This window comes from Macrotis lagotis, chromosome X, assembly GCF_037893015.1.
Source record: "Macrotis lagotis isolate mMagLag1 chromosome X, bilby.v1.9.chrom.fasta, whole genome shotgun sequence".
NCBI lineage: Eukaryota > Metazoa > Chordata > Mammalia > Peramelemorphia > Peramelidae > Macrotis > Macrotis lagotis.
Genome location: NC_133666.1, coordinates 90,687,934 through 90,715,764, shown reverse-complemented (window position 1 = coordinate 90,715,764; position 27,831 = coordinate 90,687,934). Strand labels below are relative to the sequence as shown.

The following is a 27,831-nucleotide window of genomic DNA, read 5'->3' as shown; positions in this document are numbered from 1 at the left end:
GTATATTATAGTGGGGAGGGATGAATGGATGGAGTTGTGATCGTAACAGCAATAGTGGAAAAATATGTAAGTAGTTTTTGTGATGGACTTATCATAAGGAATGTGATCCACCCGAGACAGAGCTCATGGTATTAGAACACAGACTAAAGCACATTGTTTTTCTCTTTCCTTGACTTTATTTCTCATGAGGGTCTATATTTTTGGGGGTAAGCAGTATTATGTTTACTCTTAAACAAGAATACTTTAATAAGGTACAAAAACATCATTTGTACAAAATAAAAATAAATAAATAAATTTTTAAAAAATTAAATTAAAATCAGTCCTCCTGAAAAAAAATCAATAAGTCCTTCAGTCTCCAGGAAAGAAAAAGAATGCTATAGGAGTTAGGATGAAATTATTCTGCAAATCCCACCAAGTCTCAATTTTGGCAGTTCTACAGGGCTGTATCCCAAAAAAGTCAATAAGATCTTACAGTATATATGAAATATTCAAACCACAGATCCTTCACAATTTAGAAATACATCTTAAATAGTTAAATTGTCTACCCTTCAATCACAAATTTGCTCTCTAATTTATACAAGGAATTATCTTTTGCTCAGTCTTTGCTCTCTCCCTCTCTCTCTCTCTCTCTCTCTCTCTCTCTCTCTCTCTCTCATACACACACACACACACACACACACACCCTCAGAAATAAATTTTCTCTCTTCAGTATTCCCAACTTGGTCAGAATTAGGAATGCAGAGATAAGGTTTTAATTTTTGAAAATTTGGAAATTTACAGTGGAAAATTCTCCCTTTTTTAACCCTTTTTCTTTGGCTAATCAGACCATAGGAAAAAGATCAGTTCAATTTACTACAACACAAAATATAGATCAGGTTATCAACATATACTGTATTTTCCACAGAACAACCAAGCACAATTAAAACACCTTTCATTCTTTCCTGAAGTCTCAGAACACAAAATCTTTTTCTAATGTTCAAAGTTTTCTTTTCAAGGGCACAGGAGGAATGAAAAAAGGACAATGCTGAGTCAGATGACTTAGGACCATGGTGACTTTGGTGTTTCCTCATTTGGTCCAGTCTCCTTGCAGGCTGAACACACACTTTACTCCAGAGTTGCTACACTATTGGAGCCATTCTCCATATAATGCATGATCCTTGGGCTAAGTCAGAAAGCAGTGATTGTCCAGTCCTCTCCCTGGGAGGAGTTCTATACACATTCAGTTTTCATATGGTTTTTACCTCATGATGGGCTTATCCCAATCACTCACACAATCATTGGTCATCTCCATTCATACACACTTGCAGCCCAACCAAATGACATTTTCTTCTGTTAATTTCACAGGGGAATGAATGATTTTCCTAAAGGTCAAAGGCTGAAGGTTCCATCTGAAGTTTGGTCCCATCTCTCCTGCTGACCAGACAAATGACGTGATTCTCCTGTGGAGGCATAAGGTTTCCACATCCAGATCTTTCTTTCTACCTTACCTAAGAGAAATCTTGGGATGCAGGTATGACTACCAAGATGGCTCTGAGAAATGATGATAACCAAGACAATTCCCTAGCACAGAACTATACATCCTATAAAGCCATATGCAACAAACAACTGAAGCATTACCCTTTCTTTGTGTTTCACTCTGATCTCCTTTGTTTTTTTGGGTTTTTTTTTTTGATTTTGCAAGGCAATGGGGTTAGGTGGCTTGCCCAAGGCCACACAGCTAGGTAATTATTAAGTGTCTGAGGCTGGATTTGAACTCAGGTACTCCTGACTCCAAGGCCAGTGCTCTATCCACTGCGCCACCTAGCCGCCCCCATCTGATCTCCTTTGGACTAAAGAAATTTTGATAAAATATCTCTAACAACCTAAAGAGTAGGAGGATGACTCAGCACTATGAGAATTAATTAATATAGATAAAAATTATCCTATATTCACACTCCAGCAGTCATAGGTGTGCTATCACTTTATTGAATTATTCTTTCAACCACTTGCTAGAAGGTCAGTCCACTCAGTGACACTCTCTGAGAAACATATACACTGCACCCGCCTTCCAAGTTGAACTTTCTCTGTATCACTGTACATTTTGATGCCCTATTCCTTTTCATTTTAATGCTCTTCTTCCAGGCCAAGGCCACAAAATGTCTTTGTTTTCTCTAACAGGCAAAAGAACAAAGAGCTTACCCATCTTTAGACATGATCACATCCAGTCACATGATTTTACTGAAAGAAAAACCTGAGGACCATTTTGTTAATGGTGACTTTATAATAGTACCTAAAATACATGTGAAATGTTTACCTTTGGAAGTCCTGGAGGATGGAGGAAACAGATGGAGTATCTGTGGCTAAGAAACTCACCTGTTCAAGCTCCTCCTTTTGCCTAATGGGCTCCCCTGCACCACCTAAAGCCCCCCAATGGCAACAGTCTCCTTCTTAGTCAGCTGGGACAGCCAACTCTGTTTGACTTCCTAAATATGTGTGCTATCTACCAGGCCAGGTAGCCTTGTACCCCGAGAACACAGTGCCCAGGACACCAGTCAGTCACATATCAGCCTCCCTGCTTGGGGACAAAGAGCGTATCTACCTGTACAAATCTTCCCCTGAGCATACTACCAAGGAGTGAAACAAAGAATGAGCATGTAATGGGACCTGCCATCACTCTTCAGCAAGAAGGAGAGCAAGACTGAGGGGGAGTCAAGGCCTTGAAGAGTCATGGACCTGACTGAGGATGTTAAGGCTGCAGGGGAGCAAAACCAAACTGGCTGGAACAGGAGCCCAAGGGAATCTCTGATTCTGATTGAGCACATGGGCCACCCAGGTTTAGGAAGTGGAGAACCCAAATCCAAAAGCTCCTAAGGTCATCCTCCCTGAACAACTGCAGTGATGGAGGAGATCCTCTGCTGAAGGTTCTGGATACAGAGCAGGAAGGTTGTAATGAGGATCATGCCAGCCTGATAAGAACGGGAGGCAGGTCCACAGTCACCTGGACTGAATGAAAAAGAATACCTGCCATTATTACTTGCCCATTTCACTTATCTATCCCTCTCCACACCCTGCCAATCCAGGGGAAATGACTTCCTCTTCATCTTCTTCTGAAGTGATATTTTCTCCTCAACCTAGCCATTTGAACATGCACATTAACTTCCCCCAATCAAAGAATGGGATTGGGAACACAAAATCAAGGCCTCCAAATTTATGCCTTCATTTGAGGTCTATGATGAGAGGAGGGATCCCATTCAGATTGCTTCAGAGGCCCAGGACACCAAGGTTAAGGAAAAAGAGGTGAACAAAGTGGAGATGCTATAGTCCGCATTAGAGAAGGACCTGGTCAACCTCTCCTTTGTCTTCCTGCCCCATTACTCAGGTGATGCCAAGAGGGCAGAGGTGATGAGAGAGATAAACTTGGTCATCCAGTCCAACTCCTTGGTGCTAAAGTGACATACAACATCTAAACCCTGACCCAGTGGCCCACCTTGCTGTAAACTCCTAGCTACTTTCTGTGTGATTAGCATATCATCCCTATGGCTTAGGCCTCCCCTCCCCAGGGCATGCCTTAAGCTTTCCCCTCTTGTATAGGGGTTTTATTCCTTCTATGTTTATCAGCTTGCCAGGAACGCTCAGTCAGTACTGTAGGTAGTGATGCCAGTGAAGAATTTCCCCTTTAGGCTGTGGAGATACTCTTGATGTATGCCCCAACATGAAGTTCTCCCCAACATGATTATCAGATCTACCTGCTGTCTCACCAACAGTTTCTACAGCAACAGGAACTGTTAATCTTGCAATGGCAAACTTCAGAGGATGAACCCAACTGGTAGAAAGGTTACAGCTCAAAGAACAGCCTGCAGAGCTGGTAGAGAAAGTCTTCAGGGGCAACCCAGAAAGTAGCCAAAAGGTCTCCCCTCCTCTGATTCAGGACTTATCTGCCAAAAGCCCATACCCTCTCACCCAGAACTTCTGCCTCTTACAGCTAGGCTGTGAGCCTCACCCCTGTTCTTATCTGCTCTTGTCTCACCTGTATCAGGAATCAAAACCAAGGTGATTCAACAGTTGGAGGAGACACCCAAGCCACCAAATTCCTTTGACTCTGCCACTCTTAGTTCTCATCTTTCTAACACCTCTTTTGCTTTCCCATCTATAACTCCTTCTATTTCCTCCAAAGAGGATGCTCCAGAACATACAGAGAACAACTTCTAGTTAGGAAAAAAGAAGGCTCCAGTCCTCATCAAGACTTGTTTCCTGAGATTCCTCTAAGATATTCATTCCAGGCCCTTCCTACATCCTTTGGGAGCTCTTAATACAGATGGGTTTGCCCCAGATGTGCCATTAGCTGACATGTAATTTTTCCTGGAGGATAAAGCCCTTAATTTGCCCCCATTCAAAGCGGTAGAGCCTCTCCAGGTCAAGCCCTAAGAAGTGCCCTTAGAGGAGAGACTGAAAACCGAGGTGGAGCAAATAGAAGAGAGTAAGATCTAGCTCCATTTGCTAAACTTGAGTCACCTATTTCCCTAGCAGCTAGAACAGCCCAGAGCCCAGACAACTGTAGTCATCTGCTACAATTGGGTGAATCATTTGGCTCAATGAAGCAAGAGCTTTAAGAGATTCAGGATAACCCATTAGAGCACTATGTGAGGCTTTGCCCATCAGAAAGAGAAGCTAATATTAACTTAAGGTGTAAGTGTTGGTACACAGGCTTGTTCCCTTCACAGGGATTAATTACAAAAGTCCACTAGATAAAGATGAGGAAGACCTCTGATGAGGGGAACTGGAAGAGGAGTCAAATGAAAAGCAGATCACACCTCTGCCTAACTAGTCTCCAAGCAGTGTGGAAATACAGGATAAAGAGTCCAGTCCCAGGGGACAAGAGTTCTCACATCTTCACTTCTCTTATCCCCTCCAAGTCTTTAATTCTAAATCCCACCCATAAATAAGTGGCCTTGTCTTTTTCCTCTTTCATGACTATTTTTGTCCATTTAGAAATGGAAATAATCCTAGACACTGAGTCCAATTCTATTTATACCAGAGAAGAGAAACTTAGGCCCTGACTGAATTTCCCAGTGTCATATATTCAGAATGTTAACTAGGATTTGAACACAGGTCATTATGACATTCAAGAAGAGTCTGTTAAGAGACCTGACTCTTTTTCCATCCATGTTCCTCTCACTGTACATATTGATTAGAAGCTTAATGCCAACTAGATTCTCTGGAATCCATAAAATTATTGAGCTTCAATTTTGTTAGACTCCACTAGGGCAGCTAGGTTGCTAAATGGATAGAGCAACAGCTCTAGAGTCACAAGGACCATTGTTAAAAACTACACTCAGATACTTGATGTGAGGACTGTAGGGTGCTTGTCTTCACAGGTAGAGGGGAGCCCTTAGGGAATCCATTACAAAGGAGGAATGACCCAGCCAATTACAAAAATGGGAGAGTTTTCCTAATTCTATTCCAGAGATGGCAAACCCCAAAACAGTTTTCAATCAGTCAAGAGTTACCTAGAGATCTTGACCTAATGCAACTGAGTTTGTGCAATTAGGTAATTGAATATGTGCCGGGTACTGAGACCCTAACCCAAAATAACTACTTGGAGTCCTCTCAAAGTGGTAGCAAAGAGTTAAAATTTAATTCCATTTAAATCAGTCCCTCCCTCACTGTGCTGGTTGTAGCTGTGCTAGGTATATAGAGTTAAAAAAGAAAAGGGGAGGGGGATTCTTAAGGAGAAAAAGCTGTGGTTTGGGGAGAGTTTAGAAAAGTTTAAGAAAAGAAAGAACCTTTAAGGGAAAGATTGAGAAGTTAAAGGAGGGAAGATTTTTTTTTATCCTTAGGAGTGTCTGGGAAAGATTCCATGCTTTCTCCTTGGGGTGGGGGAAGGGTTGGTGAGTTGGCAGGGGGTGAGTTGACATGTGGTCGTCTTGATCCCATCCACCATATTGTTAAGACTTGAACCCTAGACTGAGTCTACCTAAGTGCCCCACCCCTGTGGAGGGGCGGGGAGGAACAGGAGAGCCTTAAAGTGAAAGAGACCCCTCTATTGCTGGGATATGTGATTGGGAAAAAAATCCAGGGGTTAGGAGACATCTTTATTGAAAGGAAATCATGTTTAATGAATATATGCTGGCCACATGGCCTGAGTGATGACTCTAATTGTTTTTAAAGTTTCTGAACTAGAGTTTTGGGAAGCAAGGATACTAGTGTTATACCGTTCTGACAAAATGTGTACAGAATGGAGGAATTAAATAAACTCAATTGTTAAATTAATTTGGGATTATAAACTATTTTAACACTATTGTAACTATTGCAAGAAGTTATGTGGTTTGGGATTTTAAACTCTATTGTAACACCTTTGTGTTAAAGAAAAGTGGTATTATGTTACTAAGAAGAGAAATACCTAAGTTATCAGGGATGTTTACTGATTTCTTTTGGGAAAATACTCTAATTGGTTTTAATGTTAAGCGTAATAATGCTAACAACTGTATTTTAATTTTGGATTGAGCTTTTGAATGTGAGTGCTGGATTCTCTGTATAAGGAACTAAAATTTTTATCAAACAAAACAGTTGGGAAGTTTAGTCATAATTGCATTGGTTTAATGTATCGTGTAAGGGATTGGATTCTGAGAGTTTGGGTAAAGAGATAAAAGTGTAAAGATCAGGGGTTTTCATTTTGCTCTTCTAAGGGAAATGAGATGTTTAAATAGGAATCTTATGATTAATGTATATTAACAATGTTAATGTATGTTTAATTTTAAAGAAGTCAAGAATTTGGACTTCTCTCTTGGTGACTGCAGACAGCTGATGGGGGGCTCTGAACAAATTGCAATTGTGGGCCCTATTGTAAGGTAACTTATTGATGAATAACATGTATTTATTAGTTATGTGATATTCTTTTGTAACTTCTAAGAGATTATATTTGCAAAATTTGGTTATCTATTGTGAATGTTATTTAAATATTGTACTGTTAAAGCCTGGGATTAATGTGTGATTGCTTTGAAGGGGAATAAGGAAAATATAAAAAAGTATGACCCTTTCTGGGATAGATCTGTGCATTTATGAATAATATAATAATGGAAGAATTGCTTTGTGGAGTCTAGTAATTTATGTGTTACTCCGTTATTCTTATTGCTGTTTTGTTATATTGAAATTAATAATGCATTTTGGAAATTTAAAGCTACCTAAGATGTTCTAATGGTTTTAAAGAGTTCTGAAAAGTAATTTGTATGTTAGGGGGCAGCTAGGTGGTGCAGTGGATAGTGCACATGCCCTGGAGTCAGGAGACTTGAGTTAAAATCAGGCCTCAGACACTTAATGATTATCTAGCTGTTTGGCCTTGGGCAAGTCACTTAACCCTAATTGTCTTGCCAAAACAAAAATAACCATTTGTTTGTTGAAGATGCCAGTAGGTAAACAATTTTATGTATAGAGGTTTCTAACTATATATTTGAATTAGGAATATTTTAGATCTATACATATATTCCAAAGAAGTGGTTGTTTGCTTTGAAGCAAAAGCATGTAATATGAGAAAGATAAATACAAGATAATTTTAGATTTTTCTGTGCAATCTCCTAGACAAAGGAGGCATTTGTTGTAAGATACAGCAGGCTAGCAGGAGGTTTCTCTAACCAAGGGGAATCTGATATACCATCTTTATATAGAGATGGAGTAGATATGATTTCAGACAAAGGGATGTCTCTAGTAAGAGGTTCGAGATGAGAACCTGTAGGACCAGTCATAGTTAGAATACTGATACCGAAGGGGTGGATTCTCAGTACGGCTGAGGTTGGACCCCTTTGACTTGCTTTCCCCAAAATGACATTTGGATAATATCTCACCTGGAAGAATAAATCTGATCTAAGACATTTGACTTACCCATGTGACCTCACTGGACACTGACAATCAATACTTATAATATCTATAAAGGAATTTTCCTTTAATGTCCTGAATCTTTATAGTTAGTTGGTAAGCAAAACAGAAAAAGAAGTTTTAGGTTAATGGATCTAATAGGCAGAGACGGGTTAGGTGTGTTAGGTGTCTGGCTCTGAAACCTGCTATCAGGTACATGCTAAGATAGGAATTGTTTCCTTAGTTTTTGTGTTAGAGGGCATATTTAGGTAAGAAGAAGAATGTGAAATTCTTAGGATAATTGCAGTTTCAAGGTCTATTTTAAGGAAAGGAACGTGAGTTAGATAAGTACACCAGGAAAAGAAAAATATGGCCATATTTTGAAAAAAAATCCATCATGGATAAGGATGTTTGAGTCATTATTGCAATGAGAGCAAAGGTTGAGATTGTTTTAAACCAGATGCTGGGTACTCTTAGAACAAAGACAACTGTTGAAAGCATGTGTTACAAGCTTGAGTCAATGTGATCATTCTCATTAGGAGTTTGCTCATGTAGTAAAATACTAATGGAAGTTTGTGTTAAAAGTGAGCTATGGGGGCGGCTAGGTGGCACAGTGGACAGGGTACCAGCCCTGGAGTCAGGAGTACCTGAGTTCAAATCTGGCCTCAGACATTTAATAATTACCTAGCCGTGTGGCCTTGGGCAAGCCACTTGACCCCATTGCCTTGCAAAAAAATCTAAAAAAAAAAAAAGAAAAAAGTGAGCTATGTGTGTCAATATGGCCAAATCCAAATTGTAATAAGCTCAAGAATCTTATTGTTTTGTGATGGAAACATGTGTTTTGATGTGCATAAGTTGTTAAGCAGTTTCATTACCAGAAGACAAGGTCTCAACTAGTCACTAGAGCTGGAGAAGAATTTTTTGGAACAGATTCAGAAGATGCTGAAGGACATTGGATTCCTCCAGGGGAGAAGGGAACAAAAGAGAGGAGAGGAGAGACACTGGACCAGTTCACCTCCACCATACATTGTTTATCTGTAACTTCCCCTTGACTCTGTAAGTGTCTACTGAATGTGTAACACCCCTACTTATGCTCTTCTCCTTATGGAAAGGAGGAGAGGAAGAAGGGTGAAAATTTTCTTCATTGAAAGGGAGATTATTAGGTGGCACGATTATCACACAGGAGTCTGTATATCCTTATCTATGGAGATTCCTATCTCCAATTTAGACTATGGGGTATTAGTAAAGGTGGAGGAGAATCTAGCAGACAGAAATCAATGCCCAGTCTTTTGGGGTGGCTAACTGTTGGACTTGCAGTAGTTCATAGCAGTTTGAGAATTGGCCTTGGGTGATGGTAGCCCTGGATCTGGCCTAGATTCTCAGTTCCTGTTCAGAGGTACACTGTGGCACAGGATTCTGATCCAGAGAGAAACATCAGTGGCATATGACTGAGTCAGTTCAGAGTGACTATTGTTTATAACTGACTGGCCAGGATATTTGCCTGGGGAGTAGCAAATGTCTAGACATGTCCAGAAGCAGGGTACATATTATCATGATTATTATATGGCCTATTTAAGAGGGCCCCTTGGAAGTAAGGAGAAACAGTATCATCCAAATGTTGGAAATGACATTCCTGAAAGACCAACTAACACTGGAGGGACATTTGATTTTTAGGAATACTGCCTACACACACCCAATCGTCCAAAGAGATGGTTCAGGAAGTTGTTATTTTGACTTAAGGGCCTGCTGCCTGGGCACAGTATGGGAGTTGGGACTATGGAACCCCAGGTTATATCCTGAGTAGAATAATAAGACTCCAAGCGGTAGTGGAATAATTACCAACCAAAAAACTAAGGCCTTGGATTTACTGGCTGACTAAGGCATTCTAACAAGAGAGGAAATCATTCAACATAGATTTGTATTAGACTACCTGTTGGCTAAAGGAGTCTGTGGTATACAGAACTTTATCAAATTGTTATCTAAAGATTGATGACCAAGAGCAGGTGGTAAAGGTGATAACCAGGGATATCAGAAAGGTGGCAGATGTTAAAATCCAAACCTGGACAAACCCATTTAGTATCTCTTGGATGAATTGATTTACTGGTGAAAGCAGTTGCTGGGCATCTTACTATTGGCTCTAAGTGGGATAATCCTATTACCCGGGTGTGTCAACTCTGTATGATCCAGTTAATAAATTCTATCAGTAAATTAGTACAGGTGTATGGCTCTAATAAGGAAGAGGTAAAGATATTGATAGGGATAGTCAGTAATCCTATCAAGGATGAGGATTGTGAATTAATTTGAGGAAGATACTGCTGGTGAAGTGTGAAGACCAATTTGTTGTTAAAAAGAAAAGGGAGGAGTTGAGATGAATATAAGGTGTTGGTCTTCACAGGGTGGAGGGGAGCCTTTAGGGAATCTATTACAAAGGAGGAATGGCCCAGCCAATCACAAAACTGGGAGAGTCTTCCTAATCCCATTCCAGAGATGGCAAACTGAAAACCAGTTCTCAACCAGTCCAGAGTGACCTAGAGATCTTTGACCTAATGCAACTGAGTTTGCCCAATTAGGTAATTGAATATTAACTTACACACCCCTTGTAAAGATTGGGGTTCATCAGCATATCATGTGTTATAAGATGTGGGGGGATCATATTAGGGCCATATTATGGAATGCATGAACCTCTTAGATTGTAACTCAAACTCTGAGAGCCTATGAAAATCCAAGAGGGAGGGGAAAGAGTTTCTGAAGGCTAAATATTACCTGATGTTCCAAGGCCACCTCATGTCTCATGCTAGGTGAGGTACCCATATGTTGCAAGGTTTGTGAATAAAATCTACAATTTTCTCTCACTCTAGCAGGTTTTTTCTTTCATTCATTTATAACACTTGATATTTACTGTGAGCCCCTGAACAAATCAATTATTTATCCCTGACCACCTGAAATCCAGGGCTATATCTTGTCATTTTAATATGTATCTGGCCACTGGACCTAGATGACTCCAGAAGAGAAAGTGGGACTGGTAACTTAGCAAAATACCCTCTCACTAAAATCCAATTCACGTGTAGACACCATGTTCTTGATATCATCATCTCCTTTGATACAGAATGAGTAACATGAGGTTAGACACCATCAAGTCCAGCATAATGATATTGCTAACAAAAAGTGAGGCTGGCAGTGATTTAGTAAATCCTCCAAAATATCAAAGCTTTGTCAGAAGTCAGTGTGGGATTTAAACAGAATTAATCAATTCCAAGCATAGCACTCTTTCTAATAAGACACTTTCCTGGCTTCCTCTCAATTGATATATTTCCCTTCCTTATTTTCTTCCACAATGGGCTCTTTGATCACTCTATTACTCATTAACATATGATTTACTTTCTTTTGCTACTTTTAGTTCTTCTCTGTTCCTCTAATTACATTACCCTCTGGGTTTCCCTTAATCTCTCACTGCAACTCTCTCTGTATTGCTATATCTCTCTTTATGTCTCTGTTTCTTTCTGCCTCTCTTTCTCTCTCACTCTTAATCCTTCTCATTCTGTCTTCTCCTCAAAAGATTTTTCCCTCCTAACTCTAATTCCCATCCATAAATAAGTAGTTTTATTTTCCTCCTTTCATGACAATGAAAATACTTTTTAGAAGTGGATTTAACTGTAGGAACCATTGTATTTATTTCTATTATTGTATAATAGAACAGAGAAGCTTACACTCTACTGGAATTTACAAGCCTCAAATATTCAGAAAATTAACTTGGATTTGAACTCAGGTCATTTTGACTTTCTAGAGGATTCTAACTACAGACCTAGCCTTTTTTCCCCTCTGCATATTCCTCCCACTGTACACACTTATTTTTCCTGTGGAACCTTACCCTGCTCATTATCCCTGATGCTTGAATCTCTTATAACTCTCTCAGAGAAAAATTGCAAGGGAACAGTTTCTTCTCTCTGGAATTCAGAGCATAAAAGGAGGCTTGTCATTAGACACCATCAAATGGTTGACAACGTTTAAGTGATTTCTGCAAAGTAAGCTTGTCAGAAATAGTGGTGGGATTTAAATTCAATGAGTTAACTCCAAGTAGAGTTCTCTTCCCACTATAACATATAGCTGCCTTCTTCTACACCTTCCAGGTGATTCTTCCTTTTGTATCTCTCTTTTGCTTGTGGTGTCTTGTCTCTATTTCTCATTCCCTAATGTTCTCTTCCCTCATGCCCTAGTTCATTATTATATAACTCTCTTTCTTTCATCCTCTATTTTTAGATTGCTCATGAAATCTTACTTTCTCTGTTTTTATCATTTTATGTCCTGCTATCTGTCTTGGGTTCTCTCTCTCTTCTCCCCCTACCTACTTTGCTCTCCCCCTTCTCAAAAGTTTTTTTCCCCTTTGCTCCCATTCCTTCAGATATTTAGAGGTGAGAGGAACCTTGGAGGTCATTGAGTCTTATTTTTATTCTCAGAATAAACACGTTTAAGCAGTCTAAGTGAATTCTCAAGGGTATTCAAAATGTTAATTAGAATTTTAACTCCATTATAATGATTTCCAAGTACAGACCCCTCTGAAACCTTTTCACTTATCTCTCTGTGCTGCAAAGAAGCTTATTGCTTTGTTTTCCATCTGACCCCAAAATAACTATTCTCTTCATTTTCTCTTTATCACTGATATTATCAGTCATTTAGAGCTAGAATTAACCATAAGGGTGCTAAATTCAGTTTCATCATTGTAAATAAGAAATTGGCTTAGACAATTTCAACATCTTTCCTAGCATCACACAACTAGTGAGTATGTTGTGAAACAGAATTTGAACTCAGGACCTTGTGATGGTCCAGGACAGTGTTCTCTCCTCTAGAAGACCTGGTTGTGTCACTTCACACATATTTTTCCTGCACTCATTGCTAGTGGTTCCTTCTTTCTATCTTGTCCTCAGTGCTAGTTTCCCTCTAACTTTATATCTCACCCAAATTTCCAGGAATCTTTCTTCTCTTTCTCTCATCCACTGGGTCATTTCATAAAATGACTTGTCAGTATGTGCATCAGAATGAGACTGGAGTCAAAGCCTGGACTGCAAGGACAGTTCCCTATCCCTATGGAGATATGAAACTTGAAGAGGTGGAGCAGTACAATCTTGATGAAAAGCCTAGGAAAATGCATATAGTTGAGATTTACCATCATATTCAAGGTACAGCAAGGAGGACAATGTCATTGCATCCCAGAGTTAGGGGGAGCTGGAGTACTAGAAAGTTAATAAAACTGCAAATGCAGGAAGGGGAAGATGTGAAGCGATTTGAACTCCAAGAGAATATTTTGATCCTCAAGGCAATAGGGAGCCATTAAAGTTTATCAGGGATAGGGGTGATATGATTGGATCTGCGCTTTAGGAAAAACAATCTCTTGGCTCAGTGAAAGGTGGATTACTGTGGGTAGGATTGAGGCAGGCAGAGCTGTTATTGCCATAGCTCAGGTGTGAGGTAATGAGGTCCTGCACCAGATTCGGGGAAGGAGCAGGTACATTCAAGAAATTTTAGAAAGGTTCAATTCCCTCTATTTTTTTATGAATCAGAGTGATCCAGACTTATTCCTGCAAACCATAGAACTGACCTTCTCTCCACACATGATCTACTGCTTCCTCCCTCCTTCCTTCATTCTTGCCTTCTCAGTCTTACACCTCCATCCTTGCAAACTGTTTCTCAGCATCTTCAGAATTTTCAATCCACTGGATCTCTCTTCTGTAACTTCAGCACATTTTTCTAATGCAACTCAAATTCATTTCAAAATTGTATTCTTCTATGATCAGAATTGAACCTAAAAGATGTATAGATAGTTTCTCTTATCACCAAGCAAAACTTTTCCAATTTGCTTCCTTACTTACAAAGGCAGAGTCCATAGCTAAATGACTCTCAGAAGACCATAGTTGTTAGATACACTTCTCTCCTAAAATGAAATTACTTATTCCCTTATTCCATTTTGCTTTCTGATTTGAACAAGGCTCTTTCTTTCCAAGCAGAAATGCTCTAGTGTTTTCTTAAGCACAAGATAATGCTTTAGAACTTCTAACTACAAAAATGATTGCCTTATTTTTTTTTCAACACTTTGGAATCACTGAAGACAAAATTTGTAAATTAATTTCAATTCAATAAAGAACTGGAAATCTTCTACTCAGTGAAATCACATTTTCTACACTAAATCAATATATCCTTCAGGCTCTGGGGGGGAAGAGAATGCTACAATGGTTCAGGGTGAATTTTGTACACAAATGCCAAAAAAAGTCTCCATTTTGAGCACTTCTAAGGAGTTGTACTTCCAAAAAGCAGATATTACAGTGTATATGAGACTATTCAAACTGCAATCTCATCAAAATTCAGAAATACACATTAAACAGACTGGTCTTCACTCCTAGATTTGTTCTCTATTTAGTTTGCAAATCCACAAATATTGTCAAATGGGAAAAAGAATCTCTCTCTCTCTCTCTCTCTCTCTCTCTCTCTCTCTCTCTCTCTCTCTCTCTCTCCCCTCCTTGGCACCTCACTGAATTAGAAATGCAGTGATATGACATTATCCTTTGAAATATTGGACTTTTTTTTGTTTTTTGCAAGACAGTGGGGTTAAGTGACTTGCCCAAGGTCACACAGCTAAGCAATTATTGAATGACTGAAGCTGAATTTGAACTCAGGTATTCCTGAGTCCAGGACTAATGCTCTATCCACTGCATCACCTAGCTGCCCCAAGATTGAACATATTCATTGAGCAGCTCTCACTCTTTTCACCCTTCTTGATTTGACTGATCAGATCACAGGAAAAAGGTCAGTTTGATACACTTTACAGAAAGTAGGATTCTCTATATAATGCATCCATGGGCCAGGTCAGGAAGCAGTGGTAGTCAGGATCACTCCCTGGGAAGAAATTTATCAAAAGGCCTCATTCAGGCCTTCAGAGATTTTTCCCTTCATGACAGATTTGGGCTTATACATTCAGTCACATAATCACTGGTCATCTCCATTCATGCACACTTGCAGCCCAACAAAATATCGTTTTCCTTACATTTCACGGGGGAAAGAAGAATTTTCCTCAAGGTCAAGGAGCAGGAGGTTCCATCTAAAGCCTTGGGGCTGACCAGAGAAATGATATACCCTTCCTATTGAGCCATGAAGTTTCCACATCTATCTTCACTAAAGGAAATCTTGGGAAGTAGGTGTGGCTCTCAATATGAATACTCCCAACCTTGGTCCCAACCATTTTTTTCCTTTTCCTGCCTCCATTCCCACCATACTCCATTCAGTTGTTTAAATGACCAAGTCCAGGGGCAGTTAGGCGGTGCAGTGGATAGAGCACTGGCCCTAGGGTCAGGAGTACCAGAGTTCAAATCTGGCTTCAGACACTTAAATAAGTTAGACAATTCTCTAACACAGAACTGTCCTTCCTATAAAGTCATAACAAACTTTTGAAGCATCACCCATTCTATGAGCTTCACTCTGATCTCCTGTGAACCAAAGAAAATGGGTAAAATCTTACCACCCAATGAGTAGAAGAATAACAGAGCACCATAGGAAGCTGGTAATGTAGATAAATATTTTGCAGCGTGCATGTTCTAGCAATCCCCAGTGTCCTACGCACAGGTGTCCTATCACTTCACCAGCTCAAAGTGAATCACACTAATCATCCTTGTAACCTCAAACTGTTAGAAATTTCTCTCAAATTCTTGGTAGAAATACTCAAATTAGCCAGAAGTTAGCTTTCCTGGATCAAGGATATGAAGCTAAATGGAATCAATGAGAATTGTTGTTATTGTTGTTCGTCCTTCCTTTTTAAAAGGAATCAATAGCACCATGTTATTGGAGTGAAATTCTATACGATGGGTGATGTCTTGTCTTACAATTGGATTAAAGTGAGCTAGAGTTGCACAAAGTCATCAGCCCCATTCTGTCTTCCGGAGTCATCTCAAATCAATAGTAAGACCAAGTCAGGATGAATAGTTGTGGCCCAGAATGCCATAAATGACATTGGTGTCTTCAACATTTAACCAGACTCTAAGTGTTCCACATCACCTGCTGTTTATGGCTCTTGGAAAAAATTGTTCTCAACTGCTCATTCCACCAGAGAAAGTCTTCACAAACTTGGGTTAGACATTACCGCAATGTACAGTGGGTTTGAGGTCTGTCAGTTTCTACCTGGTTTAGCCTACTACTACTAGCCTGCTAAGAAAGATTGCTCTCAATGAATAAAAACAAGAGCTTCTTTCCTCAGGATACAAAGGCATGTTTTCCATAAGAGAGGGAAAGAGAGAAAACTGAGGGGATGAGTCAGTGGAGAAGAGGGGGAATATTTGGAAGGAAAACCAAAGGATTTATTACCTGTTGAATTTTACCCATTCATATCTCTCACATATGCCACCTTTATCCTCTGACACTGCCACTATTTTGAGGCTGTTTCTCATTATCTCATACCTGTAATATTAAAAGAACCATTTTTGATTGTCCTGCCTCGATTCCCATCATACTCCATTCAGTTGTTTAAATGACCAAGTCCAGGGGCAGTTAGGTGGTGTAGTGGATAGAGCACTGGCCCTAGAGTCAGGAGTACCAGAATTTAAATTTGGCTTCAGACACTTAATACTTGCCTAACTGTGTGACCTTGGACAAGTCACTTAACCCCATTGTCATAAATATTTTTTTAAATGACCAAGTCCAGGGGCAGTTAGGTGGTGTAGTGGATAGAGCACTGGCCCTAGAGTCAGGAGTACCAGAATTTAAATCTGGCTTCAGACACTTAATACTTGCCTAACTGTGTGACCTTGGACACGTCACTTAACCCCATTGTCATAAATATTTTTTTTAAATGATCAAGTCCAGCCATAGACCTTCACTACTTAATGACCTCCAGCATCTTCAGGAAGAAATCTAAAAGCTTGTGCTTACATTCCAATCCCTTCCGAACTGGCCAGTTTTTCAGTCTTTTTCATCTTATACTCTCCAAATCAAGTACTCTGTGATCCAGTGACATTGGCCTCCTCCAAGTTCCAAAAGATGTTAAATCTTCTGATTCTGACCCTTGTCATTGGCTGTATCCTGTGCCTGTAATGGTCTCCATTTTTCACAAGCTTTCCCCCAAATCCTTCCTTTTCTGGGAAGCTTTTTTCCCAATCACCCTTAACTCTAATGCCTTCCCATTTCAAATGTATAATGAATGTATCTGGTTTTATATAATTGTAAAGTCCTTGAGAGAACAGATTATCTTTGACCTGTCTTTACATTTCCAGTGTTTAGCATGATTCTTGACATATAGTAGGTGTTCAATGAATGTTGACTGACTGATAGAAAGAATACATTCTTTATTCAATGGCAGAGATAAGGCCATAAGGGAAAGGGATTGAAATTGAGAAGGAAATTTTGGACAAACCTGAATGGTCTCTTATCCAAGGACAGTAAATACTTGTTACAACAGTGGATAAGACTTTGTGTCCTTACAGAGGAGTTTAAGATTTTCTAATATTAGACCAGAGTTTGGGGGATTTATACATTTTAAGACCATAAAATGTGGGAAAATAATTGTTATTTCTCTTCCAACACACACACACACACACACACACACAGACACACACATCACCAGATGCCCAGGGCTTTCTTTCTCTCTGGTCTTCACAACTTTATACAGCTGGAGGATAATGGGAAAGCATCAAGTCCAACCCCAGTATTTGGAAGAAGAGAAAACTGGTTGGGATAAGTGGAGAGAGTGATTTGGTGATCAAAACCACTTTGAACTTTCTAAGTTCATATGCAAACTCATTTAGTTCTCACTCTAACCAAAGAACTCTCAAATGACTGTGAGCTGCCTCCCAGATATCTCATAGGTCTAAAAGTTCAAGCTTCCTTTTCTAGCTTTCTTTCTCTTGTGGGAACACTGCCCTTCCACTCTCCCCCTCTGCAATCACCCTCCTGCTCAGATTTAGACTCAGGGTTCTTCTTTCTCTCTGCATCATCCATAAGGCCATAGAGCTGGAGGAACCTTAGGGGTCATCAAGGACAGTGTTAACATTTTCCAAAGAAGGAAACTGAGGCTGAGAGAGGTAACATAAATAGCCAGGATAGCACACTCATTGAGCATGAGGTTTTTAACTGAAATATTTTTACTCCAAGATCAGTTCTTTTTCCTTCATGCTCCCAACCCCGACTCTCCTTGGGGATCCTTTATCTTTGAATCTCTCCCTCACCTGTTTTTTTGCCTCTACTATATATCTTCTTCATAATGATTGGTCTTATTCTTTCTATATCTCTCTGGCTTCTTTCTCTCTATTACATATTCAAATTTTTTTCTTTACTCTCTTCCTACCCAAAATAAGTGGTCTTTTCTTTTTCCCTGTTATGACGATGATCATGGCTTTAAAGCTTGAAGGAACTTCAGGGGCAATGGGTCCAATTCTATTATAGTAAAAAAAAATGGAGGCTTAGACATTCTGATTGAATTAATTATGACTTTAAATAACAGTCCACCAGGAAAACTTGACTGTTTTGCTCTTTATATTCCCACACTGCAGACACTTCTATTTTCTGTGGAGGATTCCTTCTCATGCTCAATGACTGTTATTCTGTCTTTGTCTATGGAAGGCTTAGTCGCAAGTGGGCATCCTTTTCTTGCTACCAGAGGATTAGAGAATTGGAATATCATTAGACAATCAAATCCAATCCAATAAATTTAATGGGAAGAAAACTAAGGGTGACATGATTAAGTGCCTTGTCCAAGGTAACAGAACTTATCACTTGCAATAGTGGGATATAAACTCAATTCCACAAAGAGTGTTCTAAGCATTTTGATACCTATTTGGCATCTTCTACTCTTTCCAGGTGCCTTCTTCATTTGCATCTATACCTCCCCTTGGTCTCTTATCTCTATTCCTCTTTTTCTCTCCATAACAGACCCTTTCTTCACTCTTACTCACTGTTTTCTGGTTCTGTGTGTGTGTGTGTGTGACTCAACTCTCTCTCTCTCTCTCTCTCTCTCTCTCTCTCTCTCTCTCTCTCTCTCTCTCTCTCTCTCTCTTGCTTTATCTATCTCCGGTTTACTTTTTCTACATAATTGCCAGTACAAAATTTTATCTCCATATATTTTCTCTGCTTCTGTAGCTATCTCATGCCATCGTTTTCTCTCTCTCTGTCTCTGTATCTCAATGTCTCCTTTGTTACTCCATTTTTTTATCTCCTCCTTAAAAGTATTATTTTTCCCTTTTTTCAATTTACCCTCGGTAATAAGAGGTCAGTTCTTTTGCTCCCTATCATCAATGTTCAAAAAGAGCTATTTCAGAGAGGAAATAACATACACACTCAATTGGGTAAAGAAATCTATCTTACCCCAGAGGAAAACAGGAGAGGAAAGGGATGAGAGCAAGGGGACAGGGGGAGGGGTAGGTGATAGAAGGGAAGAAAGATCATGGACAAGGTTCTTTATGTCAGGAGGCTGATAAAAGTCAGATATGACATACCTTTGAGGAGGGGCAGGGTCAAGAAAGAGAAGAATAAATGTGAATGAGGGGAATAGGATGGAGAGAAAGACAGCTAGCAATAGCAACTTTGGGAAAAATACTGAAGGAATTTTTCTGATGGACTTATGATAAAGTATGCTATCAATCCCAAAGAAAGAGCTAAATACAGACTGAAAACAGAGTGAAGCACACTTTTTTTTCTCACTTTATTTTTCTTGAGGTTTCTCTTTCTTTGGGAGAAGGTGGTTATGGTTACTCTTACAACATGACTATTTTAAGAATATGTTTCATGGTTACACATTTTTAACTTATACCATGTAACTTGCTCTCTCAATATGGGGGAAAGTGGTTGGAGGAAGGGAGAGAATGTGAAACGCAAGCTTTTGGAAGTAAATATTGAAACTTTCTTTAACAGGTGTCTGGGGTTTAAAAAATATAAAAACTCTAAAATTAAAATCGAATTGGAAATACAACAATTGAAATATAAATATATGATAACATTGATCTGGAAAAAAATTAGAGCTGTTGATTTGCAAGGTTTCTGAAGCTCTGTGGGCTTTTGGATAAGGCAGAGAGTGAGACACCTTGGGCATCAGTGAGTGCTATTCCATTAAACTATAACAAACAACAGAGGCTTAAACACTCTGGATTGCATAGTGTTAAATACTTATTAAAAACATGAAACAGATAGTGGCAAAGAATTGGAAATTGAAGGGATGCCCATCAATTAGGGAATAGCTAAACTTGTTATGGGATATGAATACTATAGAATATTACTGTTCTGTAAGAAACCATAAATGGTTGGACTCTAGAGAAGCATGGAATGATTTATGGGATCTGATGTTAAGTGAAGAGAGCCTAACCAAGAGAACAATGTACACATCAACAACATTGTGAGATGATCAATCTTAATGGAAGCAGATCCCCTTAGCAGTTCAGAGAGCTAGGACAATCATATTAGAATGGATATTGACAATGTTATCTCCATCCACAGGAAGAAGGAAACAAAACAAGAAAAAAAAAAAGAAAAACCAACCCTTCAGAATCTGATGAACACTATAAAAACTATCTCTTATGTATCTCTTTCCAATAATCCTAGTTCCTCATACCAAAAATGACTAACATGTAAACATATTTATTCAAAATATGTATGTACAGTGCTAGCCTGACTGTTCACCTCTGAGGGGAGGGGGTTGGGTAGGATAGAAGGAAATTTTGTAACTTAAAAATATACATGTGCATATGGATGAAAACAAACAAACAAACAAACAAATGAATAAATCTGTGAAGTAGAATTTGAACTCAGGTCATTTGGACTACTCAGAAGAATGTGTTGGGAAACACCACACTTTTGCTATGTGCATTTCCCCTGATTCACAAAATTACATTTCTTGTGGTCATTTGTTTCTGTCTTCCTCTCTCCTTCAATGCCTGATTCTCTCTAATTCTAACATTCTATTCCAAATTTAATTACAGGCAGACATAATTTTCTCCCTCTGGAATCTAAAAGATCATGGAGCTGGAGTATCTTTAGATACCCTCAAAATCAGTCTAATAAATTTATTGCTTAGAATACTGAGACTGTCAGTACTTAAATGACTTCTCCAGAGGAACAAAATTTGTCAGTGACTATGGTGGGTCATAAAGTCATTAAGTCAACTCCCAGTAGAAATTTCTGGCCACAATGACACCTAAATAGCTTAACCTATACTTGCAAAGTGTTATTTTGTTTCCCTTTAAATCTTTTTACCTTCAGTGGACTTCTTGCTATGTTGCTCACTGATTTCCCAAATATCTCTTACATCATTCCTTTGTTTATTAACAAGGCCTTTTTCTTTTCTTTTTTCTTGTTTTGCTTTGTCTCCCTGTCTCTAGTTCTCTTTCTCTATCTCTGTCTCTCTCTGATTTTCTTACCATATTTTTCTCTTTCTCTGTCTCTGTCTTTCTTTACCAGCCCCCTTTAATTTTCACTCTCCCTCACTCTCCTTCCTTTTTAAGAGCTTTTCTTTTAGTTGCTCTCATTCCCACTCCAAAATAAGTGGCTTTTAAAAAATTCTATTACAAAATCATCCTAGCTGGAAGAAATACTAGGGACCATTAAGACCAAATCCATTTAATTGTAAACAAAGAAATAGAATCTCAACAGTAAATAAACTGTCCAGTTTGGAATGATAAGTAAGTTTTAAAGTTTTAAACTTTGGTTCCCAAGACTTCATAGATCAGAACACTAAGGACATAGTTCTATAACATACATCGACTTCCCTCCCTTGATGGCCCATTCCCTCCGATTTTAATTTACTTCTCCTACCCCAAGGTCATATCGTTTTCCTTGCTCTTTCTGATACTCAAAAGAACACTTTGCTTCAACATTTAGACACCATCAAGTCCACCACCATGACTTACCAAAAACTGAGACTGACAATGGTTAAGTTAATTTCTTCAGAGTCACAAAGTTGTTAGCAACCATTTTGGCATGGAACCTCAAATAGTCAGTTCCAAGTACAGAACTCTGTCCATTAAGACAACTAGTGGGCTTGCCCTATAAAGGTCAGGTGTCCCTTCTCTTAACATCTCTCACCAATAGTCTCTGAGTACTTCCTCATTTTTCTTCATAATGCCTCTTCTATCACTGCCTTATTTATTAGCATGAAGTAATCTCCTCCTCCTCTCTCTCTTTCCTTCTTGCCACCATATTCCCTCTCATTCTTTCTTCACCTACTCTAAATCTAAATCTCTGCTCCAACATGAAAACCTTTGTGTTTCAACATCATTGTACACAATCAGGTCCAGCCCCATAAATTACTAAACAAAAAAATTGAGATTGGTATGTTTAACTGATTTCTTTAGAGTCACAAAATTTCCAGCAACTGATATGGGATTAAAACTCAAATAATCAATTCCAAGTTGATTACACTATCCAATATAACAGCAAGTTGGCTTGCCCTATACTGGAGAGTACTTCTTTCACTTTATAGCTCTCTCATCTGGGGTCACTTATTTCTTCCTCATTTTACTTCATAATGGACACTTTCATCACTCATCTGATCATTACCTTGTGATGTTTTCTCTTTCTTTTCCCTCTTTCTCATCTCTGTTTCTCTTATGCATCTCTCTGGGTTTTTTGTAACATCTCACTGCCACTCTCCTTTATATTTATTTCTATCTCTCTTTCCATCTCTGTCTCTATCTCTCTGTTTCTATCACTCCCCCTCTTTGTCAAAATCTTCTCCTTATTTTAATTTCCTCCCATAAATAAATGGTCTTTTCTTTATTCCCTTACATGACAATGATCATAAGTTTAGAACTGAGATTAGCACTAGGTTCCATTAATTTGAACTCTGTCATAGTATAAAAGCAAAGAGACCCTAACTGAATTGCTCAGTGTCAAATATTGAGAATGTTAATTAGGATTCGAATTCAGGTCATTCTGACTGCCTAGAAAATCCACTAGGGGGCCTGGCTGTTTTTTCCTACATATTCTAGATATTCTACATATTCCTCCTATACTTCTATTTCCTGTGGATGCTTCCCCGTGTCTCTGTGTCATCCTCAAGGCCTGATTCCTTCTAACTCAATATCTTTATTCAAGCTTAATCTCAAGTGGAAATCCCTTTCTATCTTGGGAATCCAAAGAGTACTGAAGAAGTCAATGAAGTGATCAAATTCAGTTCCATAAATTTAATGAGCAGATGACTGAGGAAGACAGTGGTTAAATGACTTCTCTAGAGGAGTGGAGTTTGTCAGTGGGTCTGATGGAATTTAAACTAAAAGAGTAAATTCCAAGTACTAAATTCTAAGACATCTACATGAACTGTCAGACCCATGCAAAGTGTCTCTTTCTTGTGCTTCTCTCTTAATACCTATGATCTCATCTCTTTACTCTTCATTTTTCTAAATAATGAGTTTCCCCCCCTCACTCAATTGCTCATTATCAAGTGGCTCCATCTTTCTTGCCATCTCTTTGTCTCCATTTCTCTTCCTATAGCTATCTGTGGGTGTCTCACTGCCACGTTCTTTCTTTATCCTTTTATTGCTTTCTGTCTCCTATCTATGTATCACTCTTTCTACCTCTCTCTCATTCTCACTATCCCTACGTGCCTTTCCCCTACTATATCCTCTTTAGATTTTTTTTTCTTTTTTGCAGGTCACACCCATAAATAAATGTTGTTTTTTCCCCCTGTTATCATTATAATAATAAATTTAGAGTTGGAGGAAACCTTAGAAGCAATTATAATAGGAGAAATAGAAGTGTAAAAACTCTAGTAAATTGCTGAGTTTCAGACATTATCAAGAATGTGAAACTCAGGAAGCCAACTTCAGACTACTAAGGGAAGTAGCTGTGGGTCATACCTTCCCAGGTATCTCTTCTCTGTATCTCTCCCTCCCAAATGCCCTAGTTCCTCTAATTTTCTTCTATCCAATTCCAAAAAGACTGACTTTCCTTTCTCTTAGTCCCTTAAGATCATTGAGTTTAAGCATCATTAGACACCAAGTTCAGACCCATCATTTTACTAACTGGAAAACAGAAGCTGCCAGTGGTTAAATAAAAAGCATGTCATTAGCTCACGACAAGGGAATTGAACTCTAATACCTAATTCCAAGTGGAATGCTCTATTCATCAAGAAAATGAGCTAGGTTGTCCTATGCTAACATAGGAACAAGGTGTTCCTTTCCTTTATATCTCTCCCTTACCTTTGGACTCTTACCTGTTTCCTCTTTTCCTACATCGCTATCTGTTCTGTCACTCCCTTGTACATTATCATGTGGTTCTCTACTGTATTCTCTTTATCTCTGTGTCTTTCTATATCTTTCTCTCAGTTTCTCTGAATATTTCACTTCCATGCTCTATTTTTATTTCTATATGTCTCAGCTTCTTTCTCTCTCTTATCCTCCATTACACTATCTGTGTCTTCTTCTCTCTGGCTCTTTCTCAGAAGCTTTTCTTCTTTGCTCTATTTCCCAGTTAGTAATACCAGATCTTTCCTTTTTGTCCCCATTATCAATATGATCAAAGATGTAGATTTCATTAGACTGTAATAGAGTACAGAGGGTTAGACACTCTAACTGAATTGCCCAAGGTCAAGCATATATGAAGGGGGATTTGAATTCAGGGCATTCTCACTTTGTTAGGAGATCTGACTGCTTGGATCTACAAATTTGCACATTGCATACACTTTTATTTCCTATTTTCTTTCTTTCTCCTTCTCATCCTCAATTCCAGATTCCCTCTAAATCTACCTCTGTCCATTCCAAGCATAATTCCAAGTCCTCATCCTTTTCTCTCTCTGGAATTTCAAGGATCATAGAACAGGTTTTTGACTATGGCATTACTACTGAAACTAAGCTATTAGAATCTGCTCCTCTGCCTTCTACTCATCCAGCTCAGCAGGTTGAGTTGGAAGCAGTGACTAGAGCCTGTGAATTAGGAAAAGGATTGAAAATTAAATCTACACAGATAGTAGGTATGCCTTTGGAGTGGTACATGATTTTGGGATGTCGTGGAAACAAAGAGAATTTTTTTTAAATTTTACTTAAGGCCCAGGTCAAGTTAGGTAATTATTAAGTGTCTGAGGCTGCATTTGAACTCAGGTCTTCCTGACTCCAGGGCTGATGCTCTATCCACTGCACCACCTATCTGCCCCAACAAAAAGGGATTTTTAGACTCTATTGGACAGCCCATTAAACATAGTGATCAAGTCTCCAGGCTTTTAGAGTGTGTGATTCTCCCTAAACAGGTAGCTATTATTAAAACTGATGGCCATTCCCATGACTCTACTCCTAAGGCTAAGGGAAATCAGTTACCTAACAAGGCATTGAGGGAGGCAGCACTGTCTTCCCTATAACCCATAATTATTTCCCATCCCCTACCAGCTGCACCTCCCCCAAGTGATTTAGTAGCTTTGACACAAGCACAATCTATCCTGAGATAAGCCAATGGGAAAAACAAGGGTGCATCCTAGATCAGGAGAATGGACTGCAGAAACATGGGTACAGAGTTGCTCTCCCCCATCAACAACATCATACTTTACTACAATATTTGCATTATTTAAGTCATTGGAGAACTGATAAGTTTTATGAACATGCTTCAAAGCACTGGTAAGGGACATCAAGGAAGGAAGCAGAGGAAGTTGTCTCCAGATTTTCAATTTGTCCCCTAAATAATCCTTTTAAACCTTTGGGAGATTCTCATCTTCCTCCTCTCCTTTTGAAATCTGGCAGATTGACTTCATTCAACTGTCCCCATGCAATGAGTACAAGCATGTATTAGTCATGGTTTGTTATGTTCTCTCATTGGCTAGAGGTTTTTCCTGTCGTTCTGCAGCAACTGGAGCTGTTGGGAGGATTTTATATGAACAAATATTTCCTTATTGGGGAAATCACAATCACGGGGGGGGGGGGATCATTTTACAAGCAAAGATCTTAAAAAGATACTAAAAGTCTGGGGAATCCATCAGCATTTACACTGTGCATATCATCCCCAGTTGGCAGGGCTAGTGTAAAGAACAAATACGATACTAAAAGGATTGTAAAGGAAGTCAAATTCTGACTTCAAAACATCTTGGGTTAAGATACAATCCATTGCTCTTCTTGCTTTAAAGTCCTGGCCAGTGGGAAAACTAAGCTATCTCCATATGAGATTGTTATAGGGCAGTCTATGCCACTGAATCTGGTGGAGATCTCTCCTCTGACATCACACTGTCTCCGAGAGTACTGTGACAACCCAGTCAACAGATTCACCAACTTCAAGAACTTGTTTCCCTGTCTCTTAGGGTTTGCCTATTGAGACTAGCCATCTTATCTCTCTTGGTGACTGGGTATACTGGAAGAGACATCTGAGTGATGCAGGTGAAGATGAAGAGAATTTGAATATAACAGAAAGAATTTGGGTGGAGATGTAAATTGACTCTTGAGATGTAAATTGACTTGAAGTAGATAATTATGATTGTAACAGAAACAACTGTAATATTAAAAGCTGCTTGGGGTGGAACCCCCCCCCCCCATTCTTGATGTACCATTGATTCATTGTTTAATGTAAAATTTGTATCTTGATCTCCTTAGGCTTTAACCCTCTACCTAATTCCTGGTCTAGGAAGAGAAAGGGAGTTCACCTTTTGCCCTCTGGATGAACAGCAAGACATAAAAACTTGGGTTGGACAGAAGCTCTGAGGCTCAGTCTTCTCTGACCATGGCCCAGTCATGGCTGCTTGGTTGTTCTATTATCTCTCTCTCTCTCTCTCTCTCTCTCTCTCTCTCTCTCTCTCTCTCCACACATTTTTTCCACTCTAAATAATGATTCCTCAGAGGAAGAATCCAACCCAAGTAGCTACATGAGGAAACACTCTTTGGAGCCCAGATGGGAGGGTCCCTTCCAAGGATTACTTTCATTGCTAATAAGTTCCAGTGGGTAGATACCTGGATACATCTGTTTCATGTGAAAAGAGTCCCTGAAGCTGAGTAGACCTCAAAGTCCTACAGTTTCAGAGTAGCCAGAACAAAGATGACATTAGAGGTGGACAGAATTCCCAAGAACCAGAACCTGGCCTGTAAGACTTCAGCTGTCCTCCACACTTAACTTTTTAGTCAAAATGTCTATCTCATCTCACCTTCCCTATGTAGGTGGGGGTTTGTATCACTTTCTGATTATTTTACATCCTTTCCCCATGAGTGAGGGATCACTACTGTGGGAAGAAAACCATTCCTCCTTTCACATACCATAATAGTCAATGTGAAAACTCAGTCAGAAGGCAGCCTACTTGTTTAACCTTCTCTTGCTGTTGGTTATATGCTGAGCCTCTGGAAGCCACTGCTAGTTATACTATCTCTGTCATTGATTGAGGATCTATTGAGTTAAGAGCACAAGCCCATCTATGTGAAAACCTAAAGTTTTCTGAAGATACATCAACTGACCTACCAGTGACAGCAAAAAAAAAAACAAAAACAAAAAACATATGAGTATGGGGAAGGCAATAACTATGAAATATTTCAGAGTGCCCCTTTCTTCTGTGATAGATTTAGTGACAGCTATATCTTTCTAGACTCAAACACCACTTATGGAGGCAATTTTTTCTGACATTAAATGGGCCTCAGTCACCCACTGCTGCTTGCTGTTATTTTGCAAATCATGCTTCTGGAGTTCCTGTAGGGATCCTTGACCCAGCCCTCTGCAATTATACTATCTGGGTCTCTCCAAGAAGACCCTTTGGCATTAAAAATAAAAAGAAATTTTCATTTTTTTTTACAAATTTGGGTTATGCTTGGCTTTTGGGGCCACATGCTACTCAAAGGAGGTCCACTTCCTCTATATTTTTCCATAGTATGCCTGCTAGGATAGGTTCTGCCTCCTGCTATACTAAGTTCTTCCATACCTATGTGAATGAGAAAATGAAGTTTTCTTATAAGTAAGTTCTCTTGAGCCTGTATGAGGATGTGCCTTCCTCATGAATTTACCTCCCCCCACCCCGGACATACCATAGGTAATTTGGCCACATTCCAAAGATTCCAGGAGCCAGCCACTCCTTGGAATACAGGTAGTACTGGG

General features: G+C 39.2%; 1 pseudogene; it reads left to right on the top strand.

The window, feature by feature from the left end:
- Positions 1–2,378: 2,378 nt before the first annotated feature.
- The window catches only part of LOC141498751 (trinucleotide repeat-containing gene 18 protein-like), an 87,644-nt pseudogene continuing 62,191 nt past the window's right edge, over positions 2,379–27,831 (top strand).